Below are 26771 nucleotides of genomic sequence, written 5' to 3' on the forward strand. Positions count from 1 at the left end.
ATACAGGAGGATCACAGCGGGTGTCAGGAGGAGTTACACTCCCTGCGATCTGTCTATTAATGCAGATACTACAGCTCCCAGCATGGAGCAGAGTGTGCAGAGTGTGCTCCATGTTGGGAGCAGTAGTACCTGCAGTAAGGGACAGATCACAGTGGATGTCACTTCTCCTGACACCCGCTGCGATCCTCCTGAAGTGACTGTCGGGATCAGCTGTTCTCAAGGCAGCAGAGCCGGGAGATCAGCTGATGCTGAGCAGTAGATATACATCGTATACCTACTGCCCGGCAAGAACTTACAGTGAGCCTGCAATCTGTATACAGTATTCACATTGCTGGCTCACTTAACCCCTTGCTGAGCTGTGCGCTAAGCCAGCCTGGCAAGGAAAGAGTTAACTTACACTGTTGGATAGTGTAGGTTAACCGTTTGGGCGGTATACACTATATACAGCTATCTATAGATAGCTGTATATAGTGTATACAGAAGATGGAGAAGTCCCCTTACCTCCGTTCCGTCCCCGCGGGTCTGTGTAGCTCCGCCCCCTAGTGATGACATAATTAGGGGTGGAGCTACAGACGAGATCCAGGCTAGTAAGTCTGAAGCTCTGTTCACTTTGTCCGTTTTGGACAATGGAAACAGACCCTTCTGCCAGTGTCTACTCATACAGGGAGACTCCAGCTGTTGCTAAACTATAACTCCCAGCATGCCCAGACAGCCAATTGGAGGCTCACTGTTTAGGTAGACATTGCATTATGGGCGCTCTCCCCTGCAGAGAGCGCAAAAAATGTCCTAACTAATTTTTTTGTGTTTTTTTTTTCTCGTTTCAGATCCGTGTATGCAGTGGATTACGACGGATTTGATGGATTACGACGGATAACGCATTTTAATAAAATGTTTAACGAGGGCTGTGGGGGAGTGTTTTTTCCAATGTGTTGTGTTTTTTTTTCTTGAATATTCAGGCTTAGTACTGGAGGCTGTCTAAAAGACGGAAACCATTACTAAGTCAGGGATTAGCGTTAGCCCCAAAAACAGCTGGCGCTAACCCCCAATTATTACCCCGGTACCCTCCGCCAGGGGTGTCGGGAAGAGCCGGTACCAACAGGTCAAAAATGGCACTCCTGGGCCTAGGCGGTAACAGGCTGGCGTTATTTAGGCTGGGGAGGGCCAGTAACAATGATCCTCGTCTACCCTGGTAACGTCAGGCTGTTGCTGCTTGGTTGGTATCTATGCGTTTTTTATTTTTTATTTATTTATGAAAAAAAACGCATAGGGTTCCCTGTATATTCAGTATCAGCCAGATACCAGCAACAGCCTGACATTACCAGGGTGGGCGAGGACCATTGTTACTGGCCCTCCCTAGCCTAAATAACGCGAGCCTGTTACCACCTAGGCCCAGGTGGGAACCGGGGTAATAATTGGGGGTTAGCACCAGCTGTTTTTGGAGCTAACGCTAAGCCCCGGCTTAGTAATGGATTCCGTCTATTAGACAGCCTCCATTACTAAGCCTGAATATTCAATTAAAAAAATACACAACACATTGGAAAAATTATTTTATTTTAAAAAACACCCCCAACAGCCCTCGTTAACCATTTTATTAAAATAAAAAAAATCAAGTTCATCCGTCATAATCCATCGAATCCGTCGTAATCCTCTGCATACACGGATCTGAAAAGAGAAGAGAAAAAAACACCCAAAAAAATGGGTTAGGACATTTTTTGCGCTCTCTGCAGGGGAGAGCGCCCATAATACAATGTCTACCTAAACAGTGAGCCTCCAATTGGTGCAAAACTACAACTCCAACATGCCCAGACAGCCTTTGGCTGTCTGGGCATGCTGGGAGTTGTAGTTTAGCAACAGCTGGAGTCTCCCAGTCTGGGTAGACACTGGCAGAAGGGTCTGTTCCCATTATCCAAAACGGACAATGTGAACAGAGCTTCAGACTAGCATGAATCCTGTCTGTAGCTCCGCCCCCTACTGACGTCATCACTAGGGGGCGGGGCTACATGGACCACCGGTGACAGAAACGAGGGAGGTAAGTGGACCTCCTGTTCTGTATACACTATATACAGCTATCTATAGATAGCTGTATATTCTGTTTACCGCCCAAAGGGGCTATAGGAGCAGGGAGTCCTATCAGTCTGGTTACAGGATTCCTGGCTTCTGTATAGTATACACGGGTACACTATGCCCCCCTGTATACTATACAGCCGGGGAGGTGAGTAGTGATGCTATACATCATTACTCATCTCCTAACACTCTGTGGACCGGGCAGAATCCGACCCACAGAGTGGTACCCAGAAGGCAGTGAGAAAACTGCCACAGGGGACAAATTTGTTTCCACACACCAGGGAAAACGCCAGAAAAAAATGCCAGAAAAACTGCCTAAACTCAGGAAAAACCTGTGGCAGTTTTTCTGGCGTTTTTGCTGGCATTTTTTTAGGTGTATAAAAAAAACAAGTGGAAACCTAGCCTTATAGTGTGAAAGTAGCCCAAGTTTTCATAAAATATCTAATGTTTTCATACCTCCTCCAAGTCATTGAACTATTTCACTCTTTTCGGCAGCAGAGAGATCCTTTTATTTTTTCCCCATATTACTTGAAAATGGTGCTCTGCTTAATAATGTGGAACAACCACCGTTAATAGTTTTTCCTTAAATTGGGCTCACCTGGCAATCTAATTAAATCACAGGAGTCCGAGATTGTTTTCAGTGATCAAAAGAGCCCTGAGACACAATGCCATCAATGAGTTAAAGTGAAAAACTAAATATTTAATCTTTGTGAGAGTTAAATATCATTTGCATAATAATTTGGAACAGGGTGTATATATGGGATATCTGACCACTGAGACAGCCTGCAATCTTAGGAAAAGGGAACTCCAGTTTGCATCAATGCTGTATTTATTATCGGAACTGCTGGAGATATCCGGGCCATGGATGGGGATAAGCGTTAGGATAGAATACCTCTTCAATTGGTAATGTTCAGTTTATTGTTGTAGACTAGTACTGTGTGATTGTGTGTGTTAATGTGAACACCGCTTCAGTATCATTCGGCCAGAAGTCACACCTAGGCCTTTACTACTCCTGGATTAAAAGTGGCTATGATTGTATACTGACATGTCTATTACACAAGCATCCCAGATGTGCTGTGTGAACTGACCCTAATTCATCTTTTTAACAGCGTTTTATATTTAGTAAATGTACAACAATCTCCAATATACTCCAACTAGGCATTGTTTGCTAGCAAGGGGCAAGAGTCATTCATCTAAAGAAGACTATGAATGAGCCTGTTTAGCTCATGTATCCAAGGGGGTCTGCCTTGTGAACTGATTCTTTTATACATTAAGAAGATCTCATTTTCTGCGGGATGTTTTGGACTGAACTTGACATACTTCTCTAAAATGGTTTCTATTCCCAGCAGGTTAAAATTCAAATGAGCAAAACTTTGCATGTTCATATTCCCATCATATCAAAATATACAAACCTGTAATCTAATGAAAATACTAAAATAAGGGTGTCATGGCCCTAATCTCACCTCACAGCACTGTCAGGTTCCTGTACTAGCACTGACTTTGCTGCAGGCATCTTCTGCGCTCTCAGATCTGTCTCCTCCTGGGACTTCTAAAGAGGACTCTGAGATTTCTGTGTTACTGGATCATTCACTCTGTGCCCTGAAGCAAATCGCAGGATCCCGGGGGAAGAAAGGAGAACAGCACTCTGACAGGGGAGGGAGGCGCACTAAATGCAAGCTCTCCGATTGTTGGTTGTTATTGCACAAGATTGTTTGAAATTGACATGTTCAGTGCCCCCATTTCATTGTGCTTCCTCTGAGATTCCCTACCCATGCAAAAACACATTTCTAGGAGTTAGCTGTGAAGGCTTCATACTGGTAAAGAAGGGCTTGTAGTTTGTCACTAGATGGTATTAGCATCTTTGCCAGAGCATTTCCCTCCTTAAAATGTTGCTATTGGGCACAGAAGTTTTCAAAAAGGACTTTTTTTTATAATGACTGTTATGCCAGTGTGTACAGAATACAGAAGCTCCTTTTGTAGTGGCATGCATGGAATGAGTACAAGTAACATGTGCTTACCCAAAGATGGGACTTAATGCATGTCTCTCCATGTTTTTTTTTATCACAAAACAGGGACTTAAAGGGGTACTCCGCCCCTGGCATTTTATCCAAAGATGCTGGGGACCCCGGGGATCGCCACTGCGGCACCCCGCCATCATTACTGCACAGAGCGAGTTCGCTCTGTGCATAATGACGGGCGATACAGGGGCCGGAGCAGCGTGACATCATGGCTCCGCCCCTCATGACATCACAGCCGTCCCCTTAATGCAAGTCTATGGCAGGGAGCATTACGACCGCCACGCCGCCTCCCATAGACTTGTATTGATGGGGCGGGCCGTGACGTCACGAGAGGCGTAGCCATGACGTAACGATGCTCCAGCCCCTGTATTGCCCGTCATTACGTGCAAAGCGATCTCGCTCTGTGCAGTAATGATAGCGGGGTGCTGCAGCGGGGATCCCAGGGATCTCCAGCAGCGGCACCGCGGCGATCTGACATCTTATCCCCTATCCTTTGGATAGGGGATAAGATGTCTAGGGGCGGAGTACCCCTTTAAGAAAAGTTGGTAGAGTTAGTTTGCTTATCAGCACAAGTACTCTCTTTGAGGGAGATTTATCAAGGGATTTAAGCAGCTTTTTTAGGGGGAAGTTGGACGTGCGCCTAAGCAATTTTTTGAAAAAGGCAGTTTGTTGCCGAAACGTTGCACATTGGATAGCAAATAAAGTCTCACTCCATCTAAAAGCTTGTGCCCCAGCTGTTTGGTGCTGTATCCACTTTGGACTTTGTAATCAATTTTTTGTAAAAAATACCAATCTGCCCTACCTAAGCAATTTTTACTGTGCAGTGGTCCTGGCTTTATTATTGCAAAAATCGCACTCAAGCAAATAAAAGTCACAAAGCCCCTTCAAAAAGTCGCACGTGTAAGCAAAGTCAGATCTGGCTTACAAACTTGCCTATGACAGTGTTTTCACACAAAAACCTGCATGTGAGACTTTTTGTGTTACTTTTTGCACAGCTCCGCTCCCCAGCACCCACTCGCATCTACCACCTGCCTGCAAGGTGTTGGAACTACAACTCCCAGCATGTCCTCACTGTAAGGGCATGCTGGGAGTTGTAGTCCTGCATTAGCTAACAGGTGGGTGATAGATGTGGGTGGGGAGCGAAGCTGTGCAAGAAGTTACATAAAAAGTCAAAAGTGAGACTTGTGCATCTTTTTTACGTTCATTTTCACAGGCACAGTGGGACGATCGAGTAGGAGATGTACAGGAAAGTGACAAGCTTGTCACCTGCCCGCATATCTCCCGCACACGCAACACTACTACAATTGCCAGCATGTCCATACTGTAAGAACATGCTGGGAATTGTCGTTGTGCGGCACAGGGGGAGTGTGTTAGATGGGTGGACGGATGACAAGCTTGTCACCCATCCATGCCGCATGACTACAACTTCCAGCATGTCCTTACTGTAAGAGGTGCAGTGTGGGCGGGAAATGTGCGGCAGGGTACAATAAATGTACTAACCTATTTTCCTAGTTTTTTTTTCCCTCCTCATTTCAGATCCATGTATCATGTGGACTACAATGATGACCAGTGATTTTTTTTTTTAGTTTTTTTTTGTTTAATGTTAATAAAATGGTTAATGAGGGCTTGTGAGGGAGTGTTGTTTATTAACCCCTAAGGACTCAGCGTTTTTCAGTTTTTGTATTTTCGTTTTTTACTCTATACCTTTTAAAAACCATAACCCTTTAAATTTTCCACCTAAAAATGCATATTATGGCTTATTTTTTGCGCCTCCAATTCTACTTTTGCAGTGACATTAGTAATTTTACCCAAAAATCCACAGCGAAATGGAAAAAAAATTATTGTGCGACAAAATTGAAGAAACAACGCCAATTTGTAACTTTTGGGGGCTTCCGTTTCTAAGCAGTGCATTTTTGGTAAAAATGACACCTTATCATTATTCTGTATGTCCATATGGTTAAAATGATACCCTACTTATATCAATTTGATTTTGTCGTACTTCTTTTGTCGCAGGAAAATGTATTGCGTTTAAAAATGTCCTCTTCTGATCCCTATAACTTTAAATTTTTCTGCATATGGGGCGGTGTGAGGGCTCATTTTTGGCACTGTGATCTGAAGTTTTTATCAGTACCATTTTTGTTTTGATCGGACTTTTTGATCGCTTTTTATTAATTTTTTTAATGGTATAAAAAGTGACCACAAATGCGCTATTTTGGACTTTGAATTTTTTTTACATGTACGCCATTGACTGTGCGGTTTAATTAACGATATATTGTTATAGTTCAGACATTTACGCACGTGGCGATACCACATATGTTTATTTTTATTTACAGTTTTTTTTTTATGAGAAAAGGTTTATTCAAACTTTTATTAGGGAAGGGGTTAAATCACATTTATCACATTTATTAACCACATATGATGCGGGGACACCGCGTGACCCCAGGTTATATCGTGGGAGCCGGCGCAGGACGTAAATATACGTCCTGTGTCGTTAAGGAGTTAAACATGTGTTCTTGTTTTTTTGTTGTTTTTTTATTTACTTTACAGGCTTAATAGTGTAAGCTGACTTATAGACTGAATCCATTACTAAGCCAGGGCTTAGTGTTAGCATCAAAAACAGCTAGCACTAACCCCCTATTATTACCCTGATACCCACCACCACAGGGGTGTTGGGAAAAGCTGCTACCAACAGGCCCGGAGCATCAAATATGGTGCTCCTTGGCCTAGGCGGTAAAAGGCTGGCATTATTTAGGCTGGGGAGGGCCAGTAACAATGGTCCTCGCCCACCTTGGTAACGTCAGGATGTTGCTGCTTGGTTGGTATTTGGCTGAGAAAGAAAATATGGGGAACCCTATGCGTTTTTTCCCCCCCATAAATATGGAAATAATAAAATAAAAAACACATAGGGTTCCCTGTATTTTTATTCTCAGCCAGATACCAACCAAACAGCAACAGCCTAATGTTACCAGGGTGGGCGAGGACCATTGTTACTGGCCCTCCCCAGCCAAAATAATGTCAGCCTGTTACCGCCTAGGTCCAGGAGCGCCATTTTTTGTGCTCCAGGCCTGTGGCGCTGGGAATCAGAGTAATAATCGGGGGTTAACGATAGCTGTTTTTGGGGCTATCGCTAAGCCTCGTAAAGTAAATGAAAAAAATGTATTCCAAAAAACACTCCACTACAACACCTCGTTACAAACTGTTGTTAATATTAAACGGTGATCATCATAGTCCACCAAATCTGAAGTAGCCCACTGGATAGATGGATCTGAAATGAAAATAAAATAAAAACAACAAAAATACATTTAGGGGTAAAAAGTGGTAAAAAAATGAAAATGTAATAAACACACATACTTTTTTTTTTTTGCTTAAGTGTGCTAAGAAAATGGTATTCCAAAGTGATTTTATTGGTTTTTGCTTATGTGAGCCAAATTTATCAACCCCCTGTGATAGTGTAATGTCACACATAAGCAAACCCAAAGCAAAAAAAAAAAAAAAAAAGCCTACAGAACTTGCTTACCAAAGCAAACAATGATAAACGTCCCCCTTTGAAATTTCTAATATTTGAAATGGTAGAAGACTATTTACTGCCTGAGCGCCTTGAGGGAGTCAATTATTCAATTGGGATTACTGCCATCTTCTTACAAATTGGAGACCAGTAGACCTGGAAAAGTGTCCACTTTTCTGTGCTATACTAGTAGTGTGCTAATGTGCCATTAATACTTCCCCAACTTTTTCATTAGATGAATATGTTACTGTTCTACTACTAGAGACCGGCCTAATGTTTCACATATATTTATAATCTTTTATTACATATAATAACAATCTTCAGTTATACAGTGGCTACAGATTCCACTGCAATTTCTAATTCAGGGATAATGTACAAAATTAGACATTACAAATAGGGATCAGCTAATCGAATCTGACGAATTCGAATTTGTTTCAAATTTCAGGAAAAATTTGATTTGCAACTAATGCGAATATCGTCGCGATTCGATCCAGTGAATCGCTTCATTAAACTCCATTTTGTGTGGTCCAGGCTCCAGGGCACCTAAAATGGCAGATCCACATGTGTGGACATGGGGCAAGGAACCCTGGGAAGGCGGGAACAAGGGTAGGCGGGATGACCCTGAATGACATGCAGCATGCAGCCTCTCAGCAGCCAGTCACCCCTGTGATGTCACAGCCCTGTAAAATAGGCAGCCATATTGCGGCCAGTCACTTCAGCATTTCATTGAAGAGAGAAAGATAGGGACAGACAGCGCTGTGTGTTGGCCAGAAAACTTTTTTTCCCAGCAGCGATACACTTCCTAGTCACATCAGCGTTCTGTTGCACAGAGGGACAGAGAGCAGTGTGTTGCACAGAACAGCAGCGATTCAGCTCAAGCACAAATCCTGCCTAGAAGCACTGATAGGGGAGTGCGATTGAGAGAGGAAGTGCAATTTTGGGTGTAGTACTGGTGTGTACTGCTGGTGTTGTATACAAATACTTTTTATAGCGAACTGGAGCGCATTGTCCTCCCCTCATAAGTGCATACATCATATGTACATCTAAGTGGTGCACAATTTTTTTCCTGTTAAAGTCTCAAGCCCTAGATACTGTGAAAGGCCTGGCAAAAGTACTCAACGGCTGTTGTTGTACACGAATAGATTTTTAAGCATACCGTAGCGCATTATCCTCCCCCCATAAGTGCATACCACATACATACATCTAAGTGGTGTACTATTTTGTTCCTGTTAAAGTCTTAAGGGCCTATTTACTGTGAAAGGTAAGGCAAAATTACACACCTGCTGGTGTTGTAGACAAATACTGTTTTAAGCGTAGTGGATCTTATTGTACTCCCCTCATATACGCACTAAGTATGTCAGGCAGAGAAGTGCCAGTACGTGCACAGAGGAGTGGCAGAGGCCTAAAATCATCAGGCAGAGGTCGCAGCAGACTAGGGGCAATAGGCAGCAGGAGTTGAAGCGAGAGGCCTGAGCTACCGGTATCAGCTAGCGGTCGTGCAACTTCGTAACAAGTGACATCTGACACCCCCAGTCAACAGTCGGTGGGTTCCTCAGTCACAACCCTCAGTTGGCATGGCCCGGGAGCAGTCCCTGTCCTCCCATTGCCTCTGTCCTATGCTGTTCCCTCCCCTACAGAAGTATCTTATGCTGTGGGTTCAGCTCCACTATTTAGTGAGGACGATCTAAAGGACAGTCAGCAGTTACTGCCCAGCCAAGAAGTGGAGGAGACATCTGCTGCTTCCTCCGCTAAGCGGGCAAGAAGTAATGAGGAGAGTGGCGTGGGAGTCTCCTGAAGCAGGCACTGTTGAGGAATCTGAGGAGGACATCAGTGACGTGCAGACACAACTCCATGATGACGAAGCCGATTGCACTTGGGAGCCAGGTGCAGAAGGGGCTTCATCAGGAGAAGAGGGTTGCAGGTTGCCCGTGAGGCAGCAGCTGAGCCAGAAAGGTGGTAGCAATGGTTGGCAGTCAGCATGGTGGCAGAAGAGGAAAGTCTGGAACCAAACATGTCTGGGGTAGATCACCTGCTTTGTGGCAGCCTACCTTCCCGGGAGGTAGTGGAACATGGGTTCCTGGGGTCAGTGATAGAAGCAGTCAAACAGTATGGACTGTTGGTGGGAAAATCAGCTACTCGGCTGTGTGACAGTGTTTCATCAAGCATCTAGAGGAGGTTAACATGGCCACATGCAAGATGTGTCAGCAGAAGGTGAAGTGTGGCCAGGGTCCCAATGTTGGCACCACGACCCTGCGTCAACATATACAGCGGCATGCCACTCACTGTTTCAGCCAACCAAGGCTCCACCACCTTAGCCGAAGGGAGCTGTGTGTCATACCCATCTTCTGTCGCTCAAGATGCTCCTGCTCCTCCTACTTCGAATCAGTCATTCCACCAGCAATCCAGCGCCCACTCATCCAACGGCACAGAAGCTGAATGTGCTCCTATCCATGTTGCTGGTGTTGCAATCCCTACCTTTTCAAGTGGTGGACTCTGCACCTTTCAGAGAACTGATGGCTTGTGCCGAGCCGAAGTGGAGAGTCCCAAGACGTCATTTCTTTGCGAGGAAGGTAGTACCAGCCCTGCGCAATTTTGTGGAACAGAAGGTGGGCCAGTCCTTGAGCCTGTCGGTGTGTACCAAAGTGTATGGCAGTGCCAATGTGTGGAGCTGTAACTACAGTCAGGGAAAATATATGTCCTTTACGACCCACTGGGTGAATGTGGTTCCTACACAGCCACAACACCAACTTGGACAGGTCGTACCGCTTCCACCTTCAAGCTCTCAGGCCGTTGGTTCTGTGACAGTGTGCGACTCCGCCTCCTCATCCTCCACCGTTTCCTCAGCCTCCACTGCATGGACAAGTCTCGGTGTCCCTCCAGCCTACCATGTGTACAGGGCACGACGGTGTCACGCTTTTCCTCACATGGTTTGCCTTGGCAAATGGAGTCACACAGGGGAGGAACTGCTAAAACTCATTCATAAACAAAATTGAATAATGGCTTACTCCACGAAAACTGGAAATGGGAACCATAGTGACCGACAATGGGAAGAACATCTTGTCTGCGCTGCGACAAGGAAGTTTGAGCCATGTGCCCTGCATGGCACACATGTTCAATCTGGTTCTCATGTGGTTCCTGAAGTGTTCCCATCTAAAAGACATCCTAACAATTGGAAGAAAACTTTGAGCACTTCAGCCACTCGTACACCATAAAACACACCCTCCTTGAACTGCAGCGTCAGAAGGCCATCCCCTGATTTGCGATGTTTCCACACTTTGGAATTCCACCCTCCATATGTTGGGCTGACTTTATGAACAGAGAAAAGACATCACCGATTTCCTGATGATCCAAGCAGATAGGGGTACCTGTGTAACTTCAATGTCAACCAGTGGCAAATCAAATCATACTTGACACCTGCCGTTTGCTCAGGCCCTTTGAGGAAGCCACATTATTAGTCAGACGCCAGGATTATGGGATGAATGATGTAATTCCACTGCTTCATCTATTACAGTACATGTTGGAAATGATGGCTGGTAAGGGCACTGAAGACGTGGTGCCTACATCTCACGCCCACATGAGCCCTGTGGGGGCTGAACTGGAGGAGGAGGGGGAGGGGCACAGTGGAGCACAGTTTAGGTTTCGCGAGATGGGCGGTTTTTCTAGTCATCGGACAGGAAAGGAGGAAGAGCAGGAGCAGCTAGAGGAGCTAGAGGGTTATGGGGAAGGCAAGACACAGGACCCAGACACACCGTGACAGTATTGAGAGGGAGGCAGGGAGTTCCTCCGAGTCACTTGCACAAATGGCAAGATGCATGCTCACTTGCTTGCGTAGTGACTGCCGAATTGTCACCATTCGGCAGCGGGATGACTTCTGGCTCTACACCTTATTGGACGCTCGCTACCGGCACAAAATGTTAGGGGCCTTTTTCACACCCACTGAGAGGGAGGATAAACTGACCTACTACAGAGACATCCTACATAGTCAGTTGGCCGATGCCTATCTGTGCCATTACCCATCCTCTCGCACCTTCCACTGCCATGGCTGCTGGGGAGGGGTGGGGTGGCAGGAGCACTGCCATGGCTGATGAGTAGCTTTCTTCACCCGCATAGTGAAGCAACTCATCAGCAGCAGGTAGACCTGGAACAGGACCTTCATGAACCAGCAGGTCATGGCATACCTTGACATGATCATGCCAACACACCTTGAAGATCCGCTAAACTTCTGGACAGCCAAACTTGATTTGTGGCCGCAACCAGCAGAGTTTGACCTGGAAAAGCTGTCCTGCCCACCCAATAGTGTGCCATCAGAGCGGGTGTTTAGTGTGGCGGGGGCCATAGTAACCCCAAGGAGAACTCGTCTGTTCACGGAAAATGTGGAGAGACGGACCTTTGTGAAGATGAATCAGGCATGGATCAGCAAAGATTTCCAGCCACCAATGCCTGATGCATCAGAGTAGATTGACCATGGTGCCACACCAACACTTCACAAATATGGATAGTGCCAAGCATGTTTAAGGTATTGCTCCCAGTTACAGACATTCCTCGCCACCAGAGTTGCTCCGCTTCCTTCTTTACATGATTCCACTTTCATTTTTAACCTTTTTGCTATTTATATAGTTAAAGAACATTTTGGGGTTAATTTTACTCTCTTTGGCAATTAGTCTTTCTGTCTCTATTTTTGCGGCTTTTATCTGTTTTTACATGTTCTACATTTTTCTCTATAGCTTTTTAATGCTTCTTTACTGCCGTCCTGTTTTAATATTTAAATGCTTATTTTTTGTCATTTACTGCCCCCTTAACATTTTTATTCATCCATATTGTTTTTTTTTTTTTTTTTGATCCTTTTATTCCCATGAGGTGTATACATCTGTGATAAGGTGAAAGATGTGATCATTGATGGACTGTGTGTGTCACCAAGGTTCCTGGCCTTGGTGAGGCCAGAGCCGGTATTTTCCAGTATCTGTGCTTCGGTGCAGCCAGATACTGTGCCAGTAGTATGGCTCGAAGTCCGATCCGGGACAGCTCTTACCTGGAATGACCAAGTGCAGGATGGGGGTCATTCCCCACAATCCAGGCCGGGCTTCTTGTTTGCCTTAAAGCTAGGCTGCTCACCAGCTGCAGGTGGATTGGAAGAGGTTTGAAAGGCATTCAAAGGGGATTGGAATGGAAGTGGATTGAAACTTGTTAGTTCTAGCACACAGGGCCAGGAGGGCTGTGTGTGGAGTCTCCCCGTGATAGCTCCAAGAGAGGGAGCTGCTGGACAGCCTGGCTTGGGCCGTGCTGTTGCTGCGTGGTGTGAACGCAGGTGTGAATGCAGGTGTGAACAAACGCCTAAGGAAATACAGGTGGACTTTGTTGTGTTTTTCCTTTGTTCCATGTTAAAGACTGTTTTGCTGTGTGCTCAAGTGTGAATAAACCACTGGACTTTGGTTTAAAATTCTGTCTCCTTACCTCTATACTGCTTAACCGCACCTCACTGCAAGAGCCTCACACATCTTACAGTGAGAATTTAAGATATTTTTAAAAGTCTCCCATTTAGTGTCATTATTCTTGTTTCTGAGGACATTATTCCATTTTATATTGTTAAGGGCTTCTCTGAGTTGATCGAATTTTGCCTTCCTAAAGTTCATTGTTTTTGTGGCCCCTCGAGAGATACTCTTATTGAAGAACAAGTTATAATGTATTATGTTATGATCACTATTTCCTAGGTATCCTTCTACCTGCAAATTATTTACTATGTCAGGTCTGTTGGTTAATATTAAGTCTAGTAGGGCACCCCCTCTGGTAGGGCCCTGTACCATTTGGGACAGATAATTGTCTTTAGTTATAGTCAGAAACCTGTTTCCTTTATGAGATTCTCAGGACTCAGTCTCCCAGTATATATCAGGATAGTTAAAGTCCCCCATTATTATCACATCAGTTTGATTTGCTGCCTTGTTTATTTGCCTCGGTAATTGATCTTCTGGCTCTTCCATTATGTTTGGTGGCTTATAGCAAACCCCTATCAGAAATTTTTAATTTTTTTCTCCATATATTTCTACCCATAATGACTCCACATTATTGTTTCCCTCCCATATATCCTCCCGCAGTGCGGTCTTCAGACTGGACTTTACATAAAGACAAACTCCTTCCAATTTCCGTTTAGTCTAATCCTTCCTGAATAGACTATAACCCTGTATGTTGACCGCCCAGTCACAGGTGTCATCCAACCAAGTCTCTGTTATTCCAACTATATCTTAATTCTCCTCAGACATCAACCACTCAAGTTTGTCAGTATTATTGGTCAGACTTCTGGCATTAGTCATCATGCAATTCAATGGTGCATGTTTTTTTTTTTTCCTATGAAGCCTATCCCTATTAACTATTCTAACCCCTCCCTCCGCTCCACCCCCAGGTACATTAATAAGTCCTCCTTCTCTATCTACGCTATCTTCCCCCTCTATGTTGTAGGTACCCCCCAGTCCCTAGTTTAACCCCTTAACGACATGCGCCGGAAATGTATGGCGCTGCATAGTGTCACTTAGCGCACAGCACCGTACATTTACGGTGCGGCTGTGATGCGAGCGCAGGAGACTGTCGGTAATGGGGACATCAGCGATCATGCTAATGTCTGTCATTAACCCCTCAGATGCCGTGATCAATACAGATCACGGCATCTGCAGCAATGCGGCATTTATAATGGTTGATCTGATCGCCCATGGAACTCCTGCGGGGATCAGATCAGCCATGATGGTGGATGGAGATCCCCTCACCTGCCTCCGTCCGTCTTCCGGGGTCTTCTGCACTGATCTGCCTTTCAACAGACCTGAGCAGAGGATCGCCGATAATACTGTGCCCTATGCATAGCACTAAACAGTATTAGCAATCTAATGATTGCTATAAGTAGTCCCCTATGGGGACTAAAAAAAAGTGTAAAATAAATGTAAAAAAAAGTTTTTAAAATAAGTGAAACATTTTTGGAAAAATCCCCTCCCCCCAACTTTAAATCACCCCTTTTCCCCATATTAATACAAAAAAAGTAAAAAAAAATATATAAATAATAAACATATTTGGTATCGCCCTGTGCGTAAATGTCCAAACAATAAATATATAATGTTAATGATCCCGTACGGCGAACGGCGTTAACGTAAAAAAAAAGTCAAATGTATGCTTTTTTGTCACATCAAATTGCAATTTTTTTAAATAAAAAAACCATCAAAAAATCATATGTATGCAAATGTGGTATCAAAACAAACTATAGGTCATGGCACAAAAAATTAGCCCTCACACGTCCCTGAATACAGAAAAATAAGAAAGTTAGAGGTGGTCAAAATAGGGCAATTTTAAACATACTAATTTTGTTTAAAAAAAATTTTTTTTTAACTGCAGTGCCATAATAGAAAAGTATGTAACCAAGGGTATCATTTTTATCGTATTGACCCAGAGAATAAATAAAACATGTAATTTTTACCGCAAAGAGTACAGCGGGAAAACTAACCCCCCCCCCCCCCCCAAATTTGCTAAATTTGATTTTCGTTTAAGCTTCCTTACACACAAAATATTTTTGGGGTTTTCCATACATTTTAGGGTAAAATGAGCAATGTCATTACAAAGTACTTCTGGTCACACAAAACACAAGCCCTCATATGGGTCTGGGAATGGAAATATAAAAGAGTTATGAATTTTAGAAGGTGAGGAGGGAAAAACGAAAGTGCAAAAAAAGAATTGGCTGTGTTCTTAAGGTCAAAATGGGCTGTGTCCTTAAGGGGTTAAACACTCCCTCACCCTTCTAGCCATCTTCTTCCCAAACACAGCTGCACCCTCCCCATTGAGGTGCAGCCTGTCCCTACGGTAGAGCCGGTATCCGACAGCGAAGTCGGCAAAGTTCTCCATGAACCCAAACCCCTCCTTCCTACACCAGCTTCTGAGACACTTGTTTACCTCCCTAATCTCCCGCTGCCTCTCTGGTGAGGCTCGTGGTACAGATAATATTTCATAAAATATTACCTTGGAGGTCCTTGCCTCAAGCTTGCAGCCTAAGTCCTAGAAATCATTTTTAAGGACACTCCACCTACTTCTTAGTTTGTCATTGGTGCCAATATGTACTACGACTGCTGGGTCCTCTCCAGCCCCACCCAGCAACCTGTCAACCCGTTCTCCTCAACCTGTTCTCCTCATGCTGCCGCCAACTCCAGGCTGAATCATTCAACTACTATTTGCAACCATAAATCTTCAATTTAAAATGTGAAAATGTATCTTTTAATCTTTGAAATTGTGAGGCTCTATGGTCTCCTCATTCTGCTGCCACCTCCAGGATGTGTCATTGTGCCACCATATGGTCTCCTTGTTATGCACCTGTATGCAGGGCTGTCACGAACTGGATGTGGATCCTTCACCTGTGTGGATGATGACTCGAACCGTATCGAGGAACGGAGTCTAAGGTGCCGCTGGTCTTCACCAGAGCCCGTCGCAAAGCAGGATGGATTTGCAGCGGCAGGCAGGACCAAGGTTGCAACCCCCAACACGGCACGACCACACATGTAAATAGGCAAGGCGAGGTACAGGAGGATGAGGCAGAGGCGTGGTCAATGTAGCAGAAGGTCAAGGCAGGCGGCAAAGGTTCGGAGTCAGTAAACGTAGCAGGAAGGTCTGGAACACGGGTATGACAAAAACAGGCTATGGGAACGCTTTCTCTTAGGCAATGAGCACTGACGATCCAGCAAGGGTGTGTGGGAGGTGCAAACAATTTATAATGTGCTGTTCAGGTGCATACTAATTATGGGCGCACTGGCCCTTTAAATCTCAAAGCACTGGCGCACGCGCCCTAAGGGACGGGGCCGCGCGCACCGAGGCTGAGAGGAAGAAGCAGGAGCGGAGCAAGGTAATGGACGGGCTGGGACTCGCATGCGGGCGAGCCCCGCGATGCGAATCCCGGCTCCGCCGGGAGACGGGGATACAGGGACTCTGCGCTCCCGGACGGTGCTTGCAGCTGGAGTGCAGAGCGTAACACTCCTTATGCTGTTGGCTCCTTAGATTAAACTTTAAAAATGTTCATGGATCTAAAATCTTCAATTTCAATTTTACTAAATATCTTTAATATTTTCTATTGGGAGGCCCCATGGTCTAGTCAGGCTGATGCCACCTCTAGGCTCTGTCATTGTGCTGCCATGTGACTCCTTGTTAGATTGAGTTTTGTGGTCATGCAGTATTAGTTCAATGTAAACACCAGGACATTAAACTTGGGACTCTAATATAAATCTTAAATTTTAATAAAATAAAAAAAATAGATGTAATCTTTTCAAGACTAATGCCCTATGGTTGTCAACATCATCTATTACCTGTGGAATTACCACAAGAATCCAATGAAACAGCTTGGAGCGATAACAATCAACCATAACTGATTGATTAAATGAAACATTTGCATTTTCAGTCAGGAGGGCACTGAGAGGCAGGGGCTGGAACAGGTGATATCTTGCCTGGTAGGGGACCGTCAGCTCAATGCTCACCAGAATGGGTACTCAAAAAATGTAAATAAATTCAAATAAAATAAAATAAAAATTACATAAAAAAATCTCTTTATTCTCTTCAGTTTTGATGCCATATGGTCTCCCTGCTGCTACATCCAGATGCTCTGCGGCAGTGATTCTAATAGCGATGCCTGTCATCTGCATGTCATACTGAATAACAGTATTATTTCACTAACTCGGCAAATGCGTGTTAAGACAAGGCAAAGTGTTCTACACCACTATTGAAGCTATATGGCCTCCTCATGCTTCCGCCACCTCCAGGCTGTGTCATTAAGCCACTATATGGTCTCCTCGTGCTGCCGCAAACTCCAGACTGTGTCATTCATCTACTATATGCTGCCGCAAATGCTAGGCTGTGTCATTCAGCCACTATGTGGTCTTGTCATGCTGCCGCCAACTCCAGGCTGTTTCATTCAGCCACTATGGGGGATATTTATCAAAGGATTTACACTGGTTTTTCCTAAATTCTAAATTTGTCGCACAGAAAGTCTCAGTCTAAATATGTGCAACTTTTTTGCGACTTTTGCTCTAGAGGATTTTTAGAACATGATGCATATTGTGAATATTGAGCCCTCCCTTCTTTAATGGTATAGGGAACTATGACTAGTGCATTAACTCTGTGAATTTTTGCCCAGTGAAGCCAATAGACCCATTGTGATCTATGGGGATCTCACGGCATGTAAAATAGTAAGATAAGCAATCTGAAGGAAGCAATCTGATTGGTTTCTATGGGCAACTCAGAAACTTTTCCTCTGGACAGGTTTTGATAAATCTCCCTCTATGGGGGAGATTCATCAAAACCAGTGTAGAGGAAGAGTTATGCAGCTGCCCATAGCAACTAATCAGATTGCTTTTTTCATTTTTGAAAAGGCCTCTGAAAAATGAAGGAAGCAATCTGGTTGCTATGGGCAACTCAGAAACTTTTCCAGGAAAAGCTGCTGAGTTGCCCATAGCAATCAATCAGATCGCTTCTTTCATTTTGCAGAGGCCTTGTGAAAAATAAAAGAAGCAATCTGATTGGTTGCTATGGGCAACTCAGCAGCTTTTCCAGGAAAGTAAAGTTTAACCACAACACTGTAACACTCTGTCCCACCCCAGGACTCGAACCAGTGGTGGTCTCCCATTCCACTGTGCTGCCGTGAGATCCCCATAGACCACAATGGGCCTATTAGTTTCAATGGGCAAAAAATCTGAGTTAATGCACTAGTCATAGTTCCCTATACCATTAAAGAATGGAGGGCTCAATATTCGCGCATATGCGCATACATTTTCGCATATGCGGAAAAAAAACAAAAAACGAATATTCGTAATTACGAATATATAGTGTAATATTCGCGAATATGCAATATTCGCGATTAAAATTCTAATTGTGAATATTCGTGATCAACACTACTGGCTGCATGTGCCAGCCAGAATGGAAGATAACATTAAAGGAAAACTGTCTACCTGTTCACCAATACTAAACCCAATACACTGGGTATAGTGTGGGTGAACAGGAGTCCAACGAGGGGTCACTTACTTAAATATGTCCAGTAGGTCCTGAGATTTGTCCTCCAGAAAATCCTCTGCTGAATTAAGTGAATCGCGCGCAGGGGTGGGGCTTTGCGGCTCAATTTACATATTCATTGTCTGTGACTCCACATCCTAGTGAAGGGAAGTCACAGACAATGAATATGTAAATTGAGCCGCAAAGCCCCACCCATGCACGCGATTTACTTAATTCAGCAGAGGATTTTCTGGAGGACAAATCTCAGGACCTACTGGACATATTTAAGTGACCCCTCGTTGGACTCCTGTTCACCCACACTATAACCCACTTTATTGGGTTTAGTGTGGGCGGACAGGCTGAAAGTTTTCATTTAAATAAAGGTATAATATTGTCACCTCAAGGAATTTTAACCAGATACCCAGTTTTTGTGATGTTCCGTCCCTTAAATGCATATTAAGAAAATATTTTAGAAAAATGAATAATAAAATTAAATGTTAAGGTGTTATTTTACAAACTCTCATCCAGGAAGCCTTCCTCTGTACCGGAAGTACTGAATATGTGATTTAACTTACCCTATAATGTCCATTCATAGGTTTGTGACCATCACAGAGAGTTTATAGTGTGTTGAAAAAGAAGAAACAATTATGATTCAGAAATATTTGTATTACATGTTTGTCTACGTAATTTCAATTGTACCCACATCTCAAGCCAAAACTCTGTGGAACAAGAACAAGCATATGTTGCACAGTAACAAGTAGGATGAAATGCAGAGCACACAGACAGCCTGTTCTGATTACAGGGCAATAAGGCTGTTTACTTGCCCATCTGGGGCTGGTTACAGGGCGATAAATAGTGAAACAGAAAGTGTGTTTTCCCCTCTGCGGTTTCTGTTTTTGTAACCAGATGTCACAGCTGAGTGAGGGTCGTTTGGTCTGTAATTTGTTTCTGGAGAAGCGGTTTATTTCTCTTTCATACAGTGGCTCATTTCACTCTCTGCTGCCATTCAAGGCATTTACCACAGGGCATGCTCGCTGAATCACAGATCGATGCATGCACAGTGTCACTTTACGCAGATATTCTTTAGGGAGCTCAGTATGTATAAGAAAAGGGCATCCATGGCGAACCTATGGCACCCTCTGTGGGCACGCGGCCATAGTTTGCCATGGATTCCTTTTGATGCAATCCGCTGGTGTGAGGTGGAAACTTGCAACCTGTGCAGACTTGCAACTGATCCTCCCCTCAGCTCTCCAAAGGTTTCCGAAGCTAGAGTTGGGTGGAGCGAAGGCAGAGCAGAGGACGCAGGTCTGCACGGGAGAAAGAAGCCACGCCCCCCTCATCTCCCCCTCCCAAAGGACACAGGTCTGCATAGGAGAAAGAAGGCAGAGCAGGGGAGAGAGGACGTACACTGCTCCTCATCTCCCCTCCCTAATGATTTCTATGTGTGAAGGGCAACATACTGCATTGGCTGGGGATGGGGGGGACACCACAGACTGGGGATGATTTCTGTGTAAAGGGGGACATACTGCAGGGGCTGGGGATAAGGAGGGGGGGGACATCACAGACTGGGGATGATTTCTATGTGTAAAGAGGGACACTGCATGGGTGGACATCATCCGCAATCTGTGATGTCCCCCCCCCCCCACCCCTTATCCCCAGCCCGTGCAGTATGTCCCCCTTCACACATTGAAATCATTAGGGAGGGAAGATGAGAAGCCATGTACGTCCTCTCTCCCCTGCTCTGCCTTCTTTCTCCCATGCAGACCCCCTAGTCCTCTGCTCTGCTTTCGCTCCACCCAGCTCTAGCTTTGGAAACCTTCGGAGAGCTGAGCGGTCGCAAGTCTGCACGGGTCACAAGTTTCACCCTCACACCGGCGCCGGACTTCCGCTATGCTACGCGGAAGACTGGAGGAGGAATTGGAAAAGATCCGTTCTCCTGTGAGCAGGCTGTGTGGAGCATCGCTGCGCCACATAGCATACTCTGCTTTCTACTGGAAAGGCAGGAAGAGGGATCTGAAAAGATCCGTCCTCCTGCCAGCAGGCTGTGTGGAGCATTCTGCGCGGAAAGACACCATACTTCCACTGGACTGCCAGGGCTGACTGTGTCCTCCTTCTCCAAAGGTAAGAAGAAGAGAGGAGGGGGGTGGGGGGATAACTGTTAAAAATAAATAAATGACCATTTCTAAATGTATTAAAAATAATCTGCAGCACCCCTAATCCCCACACACACAACACCCCTCAAACACACAGCCCCTCACACACAGCACCTCACACACAGCACCTTTTAGACGCACAGCACCCCTCAGACACACACAGCACCCCTCAAACACAGCCACTCACACACACAGCACCCCTCAAACACACACACAACAAAAGATGCTAATTAGTTAAAACAAAAGATGTTCATTAGTTATGGCAACTGTATGAGTTGTTTTTTCTAAACTTAAACCCCAGTATTCTGATTTAATTGCTGCGCTGGCACTGTGAGGGGAAAAAAGTTGGTGTGCATTACGGTTTAGGCACTCGGGCTCAAAAAGGTTTGCCATCACTGCCATAGGATGTCACCAAGTACTAGAAGGATGGGGGGGGGCGGTTAGATGTAAGCCACTCATCTGATTGTATTTAGCTGACTGAGCTGACTGGGCACAACACTAGTGTAGGCACAGAAAAAAAACTCCATTGGCTGCAACCCCTCTAACAATGGCAAACGCCATTGCATGACAGGTAGGAGAAAATGCTGTATATAAAAGTGCTGCACAATGGGGCTAATGCATGCAGTTCTTTATTTTGGAAAAAGGATCATTAGAACTATAACTTATTCATCAGATCTACAACTTATTGCTACTTTTTGCTACACAGTTATTTACCTGACTTCAAGTCTACTTCAGCTATGTTTGAATTTGTCCTGTGTGATATCAACGCCTGCACCTAATCAGAAATTGAAGGATGGTGACATGACGAGTCAATAAGAACTGTTTATTTTTTTAAATCTTTTTATTTATCATGCTTTTTTGCTATAATTTATTGTATTTTATTGTTTTATATTTACTTACATATGTATTTTCGGTAAATAATGAAATGCACTGTATTTACCTGTCAAATAATTGTTATGGTACCACATATTTTAATTTATCTTTCAACTTTACTTAATATATAACGTAACTGCATTTGTTTTTCACTTTGTATTTTATATCATGTTGATATTATGAGTTAGTATTTGCAATACTGTAGTTTATATTTACATTTCAACTCAAATTGTTAATGATTACAGCACTTCTGCAGTTTAGCTATGATAGCTGTTTGGGTTAACACCAAATGCAATGTAATTCTTGAAGTGCCCATAAAGAAAACAGGGGCAATAGATAATGTGGTAAGCACAAAAGAGCAATCAGATGACCACTAACCCTATAAGTTTGTGCCAGTAGGACCAACACTAATACAGTCATGGCCGTAAATGTTGGCACCCCTGAAACTTTCCTAGAAAATGAAGTATTTCTCACAGAAAAGGACTGCAGTAACACATGTTTTGCTATACACATGTTTATTCCCTTTGTGTGTATTGGAACTAAACCAAAAAAGGGAGGAAAAAATGCAAATTGGATATAATGTCACACCAAACTCCAAAAATTGGCTAGACAAAATTATTGGCACCCTTAAAGGGGTTATCCAGGAAAAAACTTTTTTTTATATATCAACTGGCTCCAGAAAGTTAAACAGATTTGTAAATTACTTCTATTAAAAAATCTTAATCATTTCAGTACTTATGAGCTTCTGAAGTTTAGGTTGTTCTTTTCTGTCTAAGTAATCTCTGATGACACGTGTCTCGGGAAACGCCCAGTTTAGAAGAGGTTTGCTATGGGAATTTGCTTCTAAACTGGGCGTTTCCCGAGACACATGTCATCAGAGATTACTGAGACAGAAAAGAACAACCTTAACTTCAGAAGCTCAAAAGTACTGAAAGGATTAAGATTTTTTAATAGAAGTAATTTACAAATCTGTTTAACTTTCTGGAACCAGTTGATATATAAAAAAAAGGTTTTTCCTGGAATACCCCTTTAACTTAATTGGTTGCACACCCTTTGGAAAAAATTACTGAAATCAGTCACTACATATAACCATCAATAAGCTTCTTACACCTCTCAGCTGGAATGTTTATCTTTTCTATCTTGGAGCTTAGTAATCATGAGGGAGTGTTTATAACATCCCTACCCTGATTATACCGAGCCCAATTGTATAATACTATCCTGCACATCTTTAAAGGGAACCAATCATCAGATTTTACCCTATATAACGCTTGGCAAAGCGTTATATAGGGTAACATCTTTATTTTCACCATTCCCAGGGGACGCTCCTGCCCCCAGGGATGGTGAAGATATGAAGTTATAAACTAGTCACCACCGCCGCCGTAAGTAGTCACCTGGGCGGGGAGCTCTTCTCACCAACTCCCGTTCTTCTGCCGGCAGCGACGCCCCCTCCGCTTGATTGACGGGCAGCGTCATCGCTCTGCTCCGTCTGTTCAGTGAGCGGAACAATTACGCGGCCCATCAATCAAGCGGAGGGGGCGTCGCTCCCGGCCGAAGAACGGGAGTTGGTGAGAAGAGCTCCCCGCCCAGGTGACTACTTACGGCTGCAGCGGTGACTAGTTTATAACTTCATATCTTCACCATCCCTGGGGGCAGGAGCATCCCCCGGGGATGGTGAGGACAACAATTTTACCCTATATAACGCTTTGCCAAGCATTATATAGGGTAAAATCTGATGATTGGTTCCCTTTCAGGGATGTATTAAGTGACACGGCCATAGGGGGGCCGATTTGTGGATATATTGTACATCAAACATCTCCCTATTGCTGGACACTAAAAACTTTTGTATTCCCTACACACAATTTAGGGTTCCACTTTTTCCTACCTGGTGAATTTTAAATGAATATTCAATAGAAAGTATATTTTAGTGACACCCCTACATATTTTTTTTCCCTATATTTTCCACTTTAGAACTCTCCAGCGCTTTGTTGCCATCCATTTATGGGTGCTTTTTTTGATGTGTGTTTAGGGTCATTGTCCTGCTGGAAGACCCAAAATCTCGGACGCAAACCCAGCTTTCTGACACTGGCTGTACAGTGTGACCCAAAATCCATTGGTAATCCTCAGATTTTATGATGCCATGCACACATTCAACTTGATATGGGGGAAAAAAAGGGGACATATACCAGTGCACATTGTGGCCTTTTATCTCGTGTCTACAAGAGTGTGTGAGTGTGCAAGTGAACTGCTCACCTTGTTGGGTTGCGCTCCAGGCACAACACCGAAAATTGCCTGGGGGGGGGCGGGCATGGGTAACAGCAGCAGCCCGTGTCCGTCCATGCCTGCAATCCTGGAATGGTCATAGAACTAGAGGGAACCACAACTTGCGGTGGTGTGGGGAGAAAAAAAGGACACTTTCTCTGGCGCTTGCTGAAAGTAACTCTGTAATGATGATTTCAGACTCCAAAGAGGTGGAAGAAATAGGCGTTTTATTAGTACAAAAACGGGATGACAATGCATTTCGAGGGGAGAGCACCCCTCTTCTTCAGGTCATGTTGGGGGACACTTAACAAAGCTTCTTTTTTATACATGCAAACTGTGATGAAAAGCCTGTGAAGACGGCAGGGCAGTTGTAGTTAAAATACATTGTGGTAACAACATATGGAGTTTCATTTTGAGGACAATTTGTAGTGGGAGCGCAGCCTGCATCACTCTGCAGTCATGCTCCGGCGATGCTGTACAGCGGTGGTTTGCTGTGCTCCGTGACTGTCAGCAGCGGAGGGCAGCTGGCGTAGACGAAATGCTGCGGTACAGCTAGTGGGACACGTAAGTGGATGTTTAATCAATTGGTTATCGGTTGTATCAGTGCGGCGGGTGGCTGTGCTGTAACAGCGAGGAAGAATGGTGCGCAGCTGTCTGGATGCTGTGAGAAGGGCAGCAGCCGAGGCAGTGTGTGGCTAATAGTATTGGCGAGAGGGGACCAGTGCCATCGTAATGGATGATGAAATATCCTTATCAGTGGATATTCTGGCAGTTGCGCTAATGGTTGAGGGACATTGATGCAGGTGTTGGGGTGTGGTATAAATTATACTGTGTATGGGGGGTGAGAGGGTCAGGAGGGTGCAAGGATGAAAGGTGGAGCGCTGTGTGAGGAGTCACAGGTGTGGGGCCACTTAGAGTATGGAGGTGAAAGGAAGGAACTAATGGTGTGAGCATGCATATTGTGTGGAGCGCTAACTTGTGCAGCTATGGAGGGCTTGTTGCTGGACATGTTTGAATGTATACATGTGAATGGGGTATAGCAAACAGGACTGATTCACGTGTGTATGTATATGCTTGGAGGTGATGTAGGAGGGATAGGGTGATGCAGGCAGGGCTGGTTGGGGTGGACATGGAGGGGATATGGATGGGGTAGTGGTGAGGCATGGTAATGGGCAGGTACATGGACGGGCGGGGGTGGACGTAGGGGGAGAGGGGGACCGGAGGCAGGGGACTGGGTAAGGACTGCATTGTTGGGGGGGGGGTTCAGTGTGTTAGTGGATGAGTTCAGTAATTTCATTCAGACGATGGGGTTGTAATGACTTCAAACTGTGCTTTAAACCTGTTGGCCATATGTCCAACCTGACCCTCCCACCCCCCCAACAACCATACACAGTATAATCTATACCACTCACCACCACCTGCATCAATGTCCCTCAACCATCAGCGCAACTGCCAGAATATCCACTGATAAGTTCTTGCCCCCCACCATCCATTACGATGGCACTGGTCCCCTTTCACCAATACTATTATCCACACACTGCCTCGGCTGCTGCACTTCTCGCAGCATCCAGACAGCTGCGCATTGTTCTCCCACACTGTTACAGCACAGCTGTTACGCCGAGCGCTCTGGGTCCCTGCTCCTCCCCGGAGCGCTCACGGCGTCTCTCTCCCTGCAGCGCCCCGGTCAGACCCGCTGTCCGGGAGCGCTGCACTGACATTGCCGGCGGTCACTTACCCGTCCCGGTCCCCGGCTGTCATGTGCTGGCGCGCGCGGCTCCGCTCTCTAGGGCGCGCGCGCGCCAGCTCTCTGAGACTTAAAGGGCCAGTGCACCAATGATTGGTGCCTGGCCCAATTAGCCTAATTAGCTTCCACCTGCTCCCTGGCTATATCACCTCACTTCCCCTGCACTTCCTTGCCGGATCTTGTTGCCTTGTGCCAGTGAAAGCGTTTAGTGTTGTCCTAAGCCTGTGTTTCCAGATCTTCTGCTATCCATATTGACTACGAACCTTGCCGCCTGCCCCGACCTTCTGCTACGTCTGACCTTGCCTCTGCCTAGTCCTTCTGTCCCACGCCTTCTCAGCAGTCAGCGAGGTTGAGCCGTTGCTAGTGGATACGACCTGGTTGCTACCGCCGCAGCAAGACCATCCCGCTTTGCGGCGGGCTCTGGTGAACACCAGTAGCCTTTTAGAACCGGTCCACCGGCACGGTCCACGCCAATCCCTCGCTGACACAGTGGATCCACAACCTGTAGCCGAATCGTGACAGTAGATCCGGCCATGGATCCCGCTGAGATGCCGCTGCCAAGTCTCGCTGACCTTACCACAGTGGTCGCTCAGCAATCGCAGCAAATTGCCCAACAAGGACAGCAGCTGTCGCAGTTGACCGCCATGTTACAGCAACTTCTGCTACAGCAGCAACCATCTCCTCCGCCAGCTCCTGCACCTCCTCCGCAGCGAGTGGCCGCTCCTAGCCTCCGCTTGTCCCTGCCGGACAAATTTGATGGGGACTCTAGACTCTGCCGTGGATTTTTGTCTCAGTGTTCCCTGCATATGGAGATGTTGTCGGACTTGTTTCCTACAGAACGGTCTAAGGTGGCGTTCGTAGTGAGCCTTCTTTCTGGAAAGGCCTTGTCTTGGGCCACACCGCTCTGGGACCGCAATGATCCTGCCACAGCCACAGTCCAGTCCTTCTTCGCTGAAGTCCGTAGTGTCTTCGAGGAACCAGCCCGAGCTTCTTCTGCCGAGACTGCCCTGCTGAACCTGGTCCAGGGTAATTCTTCAGTAGGCGAGTACGCCATCCAATTTCGTACTCTCGCTTCCGAATTATCTTGGAATAACGAGGCTCTCTGCGCGACCTTTAAAAAAGGCCTATCCAGTAACATCAAGGATGTGCTGGCCGCACTTGAG

The sequence above is a fragment of the Hyla sarda genome, chromosome 2 (assembly GCF_029499605.1).
Source record: "Hyla sarda isolate aHylSar1 chromosome 2, aHylSar1.hap1, whole genome shotgun sequence".
NCBI lineage: Eukaryota > Metazoa > Chordata > Amphibia > Anura > Hylidae > Hyla > Hyla sarda.